Source organism: Miscanthus floridulus, chromosome 9 (assembly GCF_019320115.1).
Source record: "Miscanthus floridulus cultivar M001 chromosome 9, ASM1932011v1, whole genome shotgun sequence".
Taxonomy (NCBI): Eukaryota; Viridiplantae; Streptophyta; class Magnoliopsida; order Poales; family Poaceae; genus Miscanthus; species Miscanthus floridulus.
The window spans coordinates 82,494,962-82,503,037 of NC_089588.1; the positions used below are offsets into that span (position 1 = coordinate 82,494,962).

General features: G+C 42.2%; 1 pseudogene; it reads right to left on the reverse strand.

Moving 5' to 3' along the window:
- Positions 1 to 277: 277 nt before the first annotated feature.
- On the reverse strand, positions 278 to 7,799 carry LOC136483854 (aluminum-activated malate transporter 1-like; annotated as a pseudogene).
- Between the last annotated feature and the right edge of the window lie 277 nt (positions 7,800 to 8,076).

An 8,076-nucleotide genomic window follows, 5' to 3' on the forward strand; every position in this document is an offset into this window, starting at 1 on the left:
AAAAAAAAAACACTTGAAGCTTATTCAAAATGAGGAAAGGGGGTGGCAAGCCGAAGGCAAAACCACCCAAAAATAAGGAATGTGCGCTTGTGCAAGTGAGATTTTAGCAGAGTGACAAAATAATATTGTGTTTCTAATATTTTACACCAATCTACTGTAGTCATGTGCATAAGAACAAATTCCTTCAAGAGGAGTTTTTATTTTATTTTAGCATTTTGAAGTTTTGATTCACGAAACATGATTAATTAAACACCATTAAAACTAATCATGTCTGCGATGTTATTGCGTTTATGTAGACATTATGTCTTGTGAACTCTTAACTCCTAAGTATTGAGAAGAGAGAAGAAAAATCTATATGCGCACAACCGATTCTGTTATAGATATATATAGCCACATATTTGTGTGCCACAGCTAGAAGTGTTCATCAACTCTTTACATTGATAACTACATCAGTTCGTGTCTTTTCCGGGTTTTTGAAGCAGGCAAGTCGTGCTAGGTCGTCAACCGATTCTGTTATTTTATTGATCTGCATAACTAAGTCCGATAGAAGAGCTGCTATCACCGCTGTATGCATCACTTGCAATTGAACGGCATCTTCCAATAACTCGCTTCTGCAGGCATTTGCAGCTTTCATGGCTGCAGACAAGTCACTATCGTCTGTTGTAGCTGGCGTAGTCATCGCCTGAAGTGTCAAGGCGAGTTCTCTGAGAGCTCTAGCAGAGTGCAAGCTCATTTGACCACATACTGTCTGAACCTTCAAGCACAGCTCTGGTTTGGCTTCAGGATACTATTATCAGTAAAAGGTTGTTGGTCAGTAAACTTTGTTAGGTTTCAAAATCTTTTGATCATGAAATTGGTGCATCAATAGCAAATTACCTGATATCTTCTGACGATGACAACATAGGAAGCAATAGCCTCCAATGAAGAAGCGCATTGGCAACAAAGAGTACCGAGTTTCTTGTATTGACTCCATGGGTGCCGGAAGCAGAATCAGCCATGAGGAGGCTCCCACTGGGCTAAGGTGCACTGCAATGTTGTAATAATATACTACTATTGGTTAATATGTTTTGATTCGACTGTCACTTTGACTCCAAATCTTATCGGAACCTTCTCAACTCCTTGATTCTTCTTCGGAGATGCCTCGATTTGTAAGCGTCGTACGTGACAAATTGTGCGAAACCTTCTCAATTTTTTTCCAGTCTCCACGTATGATATCATGAGATCTTGACAAACTCGTGATTTTCAGACTTCGTTTGCTTTTTTTTAGAATTTAAAAAGCATTCGGCCACACGTTCGTGGTCGTGTTTCCTGAACAAAATGTTCGAAATTTCTTTTCATTTCCCGGGTAAGGCCCCAAAATCGACTCAATAACATGAATTTGATTTCTCCACTCAATTTATTCCATTATTTGAATCACTTGCAGTTCAAATTTGACTTTAACAAAAAAATTCCTCTAAATGAAATAAATTAATTAAATATAGCAAATAGATCAAGAAATATACCAAATTTTAACATGTAGTACCACATGTTGTATGTGGAGAGTAGAAAAAGTTTGGAGGGCAGGAGAGAAAAAAAATTATTATTTTGCCGAGTGTCAATAAAAAACACTCAGCAAAAACATTACTTTGCCGAGTGTCAATAAAAAACAGTCGGCAAAAACAATATTTTGCCGAGTGTCAACCAAAAACACACGGCATACCTTGTCTTTGCCGAGTGTCTCTAACGGACACTCGGCAAAGTTCTAACGGCAGGGCGGCGCACCCAACGGCCGTCACATGTCCGCCGCACGCCCAGCGCACGTGCCTATACTTTGTCGAGTGTCCGTGTTTGCCGAGTGTTTCGGTGTAGTTTGCCGAGTGTTTTTTATTAGGAACTCGGTAAAGTTGGGTTTTGCCGAGTGCTATATGTTTGCCGAGTGTCAAATTAAAAACACTCGGTAAACAAGAGATTTGCTGAGTTCCCGATGGAATGCACTCGGCAAACTCTCATGCACTGGGCAATTTTATTGTTTTCGATAGTGCGGATGCATATATAATATGTGAAGTCATATGTAGGAGCTTAATTATTACCAAAGAGTCGTCTTTGTCCTTGGAACTCAGGACGCTCTTGTATGCACGTAGGAAGTCCTTGCCCTCCAGATTCTCACACCCAGCATTCTCTCCAAAGCATTCAGATTCCAGTCCTGCATACATTAATTAAAAAAATAATCAGTTGTCTAAAAAGAAATTCCTGCACACACATGTAAGATTGTTAAGCACTTAAATTCTTGAATATGTTTCAGATGTCAAAGATATATTTTTATATTTTCTATTTTGCAAGTTATTTTTTGTTATATTTTTTATTTTGCAGGACATAGTTTTGCTTGTTAGCTCCAATAGCTGCTCATCCCAATGCTACATGATATAATATAGACAGAAAAAGCACTACTCCAGCCGACCACACGTTTATAGGCCTGTTTGAATGCATAGCCTCTTAATTGTTAACTCGTTAATTTTTAGCCTTAACCCATCATCCAAACAGAGGGCTAATGACTTAGTTAAATCTTTAGTTATTAGCCAATTAATTAGCAAGACAACTTCAACTAAGTTGGACTTCTTTTTAGCTCCAACTAATAATTAGCTCTAATTGATCTAAACCGGCTCTAAATACATATATTCCAATGAGGCATGGACACACATGGGCGAGGCCCAGCCCAACAAACAGGTACTCCCTCCATCCAAAAAAAATGTCACTTAAAGTTGTGTAAAGTTGATTAGATTTATAGAAAATATACATTAGCAACATTTGTATCTCAAAATAAATTTATTATGAAATTATATTTAATGATATTTGTTATGCACCATAAATATTTATATTTCTTATATATATTTGATCAAAGTTAAGAATGCACAATTTTTGAGGAATTATCTACCCACTCTCATCTTGACTGATAGGCGTGCAGTGTTAAATGACAAAATCATATGGCGCGACCAAAGTGATTGACGATTCTCTCTTCTTCCTCCTCCTCCTACTCCTCTCTCTCTCTCTCTCTCTCTCTGTCTCTCTCTCTCTCTCTCTCTCTCTCTCTCTCTCTCTTCCATGTGCACACAAATTAAGGCATGTTTGGTAGTAATCTTTTTTCTACATTTACAAAGCTGTTTTTCAGCTTCCCCTGCCAAAAAGTCTGGATGAAATAGCTTCTTTCTAGAAACAGTCTTTTAGCTTCTCTCACATATACTGTTTGCCAGGTGAAGCTGAGTGAAACTGAAAATACTAGGTTCTCATGGCTCTCTCTCTCTCTACTATCATTCCTGAGATGCTGTGCTTTACCTAACATTTAAAAAAAGCAGCTTTAACTTCACTGGTGAAGCTGCTTTATGAAACCGAAGCCAAAAAAAAAAAAATCTCACACTGATGCTAGCTTTACCATAGCAGCTCTGGTTAGAGACGTTTAATTTCTTTAAATTGTTAAAAGCGAAAATTTACCGAATCTACTCCTATATCTTGCGGTGGATGATACACACGGCGACCACCAGCTAGCATTGCGGCAGAGAGCAAGCATGCATGTCGCTCCTGTCGTACCTTGAAGGAACTCGGCGAGCTTGTGGAGGTTGCAGGCGGCGAGCCTGTGGAGGTCCTCCACGGCCCAGACGGGGAAGACAAGGACGGTGGTGGCGAGGCAGATGGCGACGCCGACGAAGATGGTGGAGATGCGCTGGAGCGCGAGCGGCCTGAGCTCCTCGACGCGGTAGCTGGACACGGCCACCAGGCTGAAGCTCAGGATGAAGATACTCACGCCATAGTCGAACCTCGCCTTCACCTCCGGGATGAACCGTGAGAACGTCGCTGCAGGCGCCAACACGGACCAATATGAATTGGACAAAGAAATTAAGTGTACTATTTTGTTTCTCTGCTTTCACGACAACAAGCTAATAATCGGCGCGTACGTACTTACCTACGAAGAGGACGAAGATGGCGAGTATTATGGACTCCACCTTCTCGCTACGGGCGGCGACGAGGCTGGCTACCTCGTGAGCTCCGACGGCCAGGGAGCTAGCCACCAATGTCGCCAGTGCTCTGTTCAGGCCTTTGCTCAGCGTGGCACCTGTATATTAATTAATTGCACATGCATACAGTCGTATAGCTAGGTTAGTTGGGCTGCACATACATTTGCATCTAGATAAATATGTAGTTACTACTAATTACCAACGGTGAACTCCATGACGATGACGACGGTGAGCACGGCCCACATGGCGGAGCCGCCGCCGAGGCCATCGAAGAGGGGCGTGACGTAGTAGACGACGGACACCAGCGTGAGCGCCAGCCCCACCTTGAGCGAGTGCGCCACCCGCCTGGGGTCCTCCCTCGCGATCCGGACCACCTTGTCGCTGCCACCACTACAGAAATTAACTGTAGGGGCGGCTCTAGAGCCTCTGTAGGGGCGGCTGCGCCAGCCGCCCTTCCCAGGGTGTTCCTACAGAGAGTGCCTCTGTAGGGGCGGTTTTCTGACCGCCCCTACAGTGCCCTCTGTAGGGGCGGCTGGTGTTTTCAGCCGCCCCTACAGTGCCCTCTGTAAGGGCGGCTGGTGTTTTCAGCCGCCCCTGTAGCGGACTTCTGTAAGGGCGGCTGTATCACCAGCCGCCCCTGCTGTGTGTATGTGTAAGGGCGGTTCAATCAAGAACCGCCCCTACAGTGGATTTTTCAGCAAAAAAAATAAATAATTCAAATTCAAATCTGACCACATATATATATTTAATTCAAATTCATATACATGAAGTAGTATCAAAAGCCATTACATGTCCCTCCAACATACTGCAAGTAAACCTACTTGCTACTTGAACTAAGATAAGAAGCAACAGGCATGTAACTAATAATCTTCTAGAAGGGAAGAAAACTAACTTCAAGACAATGCTTCCTATGAATAGTCTGCACATACTTCTCAGTTCACAGATGACAAGTCATTATACCTACATAAAGAAAATACATACAAGTGGTTAGATTATGATCTCTATTGATTGAAAATGTATCATTATTTCATTCACTCAACATGTAAAATTACAAGTTCAGTTCAGCTGACAAAGATAAATAGCAACAGAAGCACTTGGCACTTGAACTGTAAACTCATGAAGATGGAGACCTCTATTTTAGACAGGGTGATGGTAACTAATAAATAATATAGAAGTATGCAAGAAACTGTCCTTGGCCTATCTAGCACTACAGTAATAAATGCTGGTTATATGCTTATATGATCCCTGCTTACAAGGGGAAGCTTGGAAGAACATAAGCAATAAAATGACAACAGAGTTTTGACAGTTAACTTGGGATGCTTCCAGTGAGTTCTATATAAGTTCAGTGAAATTAATGATACAGTTATCTGACTTAGCAGTATATATCCTACTCCTATGCATTACTAAAATAACAAATAGTAAGAAGGTTAGGAAGACACGAGGTTCTGCAGATGGTTTTCGTACCACTGTGATGCGACGTTAACGATGAGAAGAAGCTTCCCCTTGTAGGTGCTGAGGTCAACATCTTTGCCGCTCGCATCCTGCACACTAGCAGCAAGCAAAAAGCCATCATTAGACTCCCTTTGCAAATTCGCCATTTTAGTGCAAGTATTCCATGATGTCAATGTAACTCAAGGTACTGAGACTTTATATCAGTTAAATTTTGGCACAAGCACAAGTCATACACATCATCCCAACTAGGACAGAAAATTATCGGATTCCTATGAGGGTTAATTAAACTGATTCATACCTAATTGCTTTGAATTCTAACGAAACATGTCCCAATGCTTCTGCTTGAAACCAAACATGTCCTCACTTGGCAATTGCTCCTGCTTGAAACCCAACATGTCCTCACTTGGCAATTGCTCCTGCATTAAACTACAGTACACAGAGAGGTAGTGAGGAAGGGAGGTACCTGATATTCCATCATGTATAAACATCAGGAAAGAAAGAAAATACTTCACATATATATATTCCATCATGTATATCTTTGCTTAGATGTATGCCTAGTAGCTACTGGGAAGTGAATAAGATAGAGATCGAGATAATCTAGTTGCAGCTTCTTCAAGCTATCCTTGCAGGCGTCAAGCACATGGCCATGATCTGAGTTCCACAGCTGCAATGAGAACAGATTCTAGACTTTCAATCACATGAAGATTATGGAATAGAGTGGGGCAAAAAAAACCTACAGTAGAATACAGAAGGTAGCATTCTGTAATTCAGATTACCTTGGTTGTGATGAACAGATCCTCCTTCTTGACAAGTCCATTCTGAAATGCCTCTGCGAGTGCATCACCGACTTCAGCTTCGGTAGTTAGCTGCAGAGCAAGTTACCAAACACACAGACAGTAAAGCACCAAGTAGAGAAGGAAAACTCCTGTGCCGACACTAGTAGTTGGGACCATATTAGCATACTCCATGATTGATAAAGAAATCATCATGGACAGCACAGTGTGGTGTCTAAGCATGCCTGTATCATTCGTACTATGAATCAAGTGTTTATCAAGATACCAGATATCTAAGAAATCTATTAGCAAACATCAGGACACTACAGCTTTGATTCATATTTGGATATTCCATGACCGCCAAAGAAATTTCAATCATGTAGTACATTACAGCTTCGATTCATATTAGGAAACTCATCTCTAGGCCAGTTGTAGGGAAAATAGCAATTATATTAACAACTGAACTCTAATATAACATGGATTACTTCATGTTTGTTCTATATATTAGATTATACCCAATTATAGTATGGTGTACAAGTAAACATTGTCATTAGTACATAATAATCTGACTTCATGGTATAGAGCTACAAATTATTAGTTCTGACCAAGCAGATATTTGTGGGATCACCTCTTCCCCGAGCAGCTAGAAGCACCTATCTGTCATCCCAAAATTGGTGACATGAAAAATTCAACTCTTGAGAACTCACATCCATCAGGCAAATCTAGTGGTAGATGGGGGCAAGCTAACAGACGGACACACTTGCCACTGTGAGAAGAGATTTCCAGTTAAAAAGTGTGAGATCTGAAATATGCAAAACATTTGTCAGAACAAATGAAAATCTGGACTTCAATATGAACGCTGAATTAAGCCCCTACAGAAATAATCGAGACACTTCTGCCTCTTTGAGAAGGAACACATCTCATCTCTCGTAGCGCTCGTCCAGAAGGCACAAACGCAAACACTTGAACTCACCTGGCAAAGGTCGAGATCCAGCTTGTAATCCTGCTCCTCACTGCTAGATCTATCCTCTACCACTAATGCAGCTGAGAGAAGCTCCATAGAGATGAACGTCACCCCTTCAACTCCACGGCACCTGCTAAATCGGAATCGAGGTGAAGAGGGATGGATGGATGGACTCATGGATTGGGGGCACACAATGTGCAGGATGGGTGATGCGTACCTGGCCGTGGCCGATGAGTTCGAGACTGACGCGGTGTAAACCTTATTGCGGACAGGTAAGCAGCTGTCGCCTCCACCACGGCAGATCCGGAGGAGGAGGTGCCGCCTGATCTGGAGGAAGGCGGTTCTCCGCTTCTCATCGAGAGGGGTGGCAGCGGCGGATGAAGGACAGCAGCACTGGACGAGCACGAGTTGAGAGGTGTCGGCGGCGGAGGGGGCGCGCTCCCAGTCGATGAGAGAAGACGGAGGGGACGGGGTGGGGAGACGACGGTGAGATCCTAAAGTTTCGACGCCGGTGAGGAGCGGATGACCGGCGGCGGCGGCGACGGCTAACCCTAGCACAGGAGAGGAGAGGAAGGAGCGTAGGCGAGTCGAGGGGGAGGGGCCGACAGACGTGAGTCCGGCGATTAAGCGATTTTTTTTTTTTTCCACAGCGACGGTCAGGGTAATGTACCGTGAGCCACTCTAGGGCGGCTGTGAATTATTCACATGTAAATAATAAATAATACAGTACAAAATTTTATAATTATAGAGGTTATAAAAATTTGGTAAACATCAAAGTTGTAGAGGTCATAAAGATCTACAACTTTTATTTTGGTCATCTTGTAATTTGACAAAATTTGAACATTTTAAATTTAAAATTTTAAAAAATAACAAGTTTGAACCAAAATTTGAGACCCAAAAT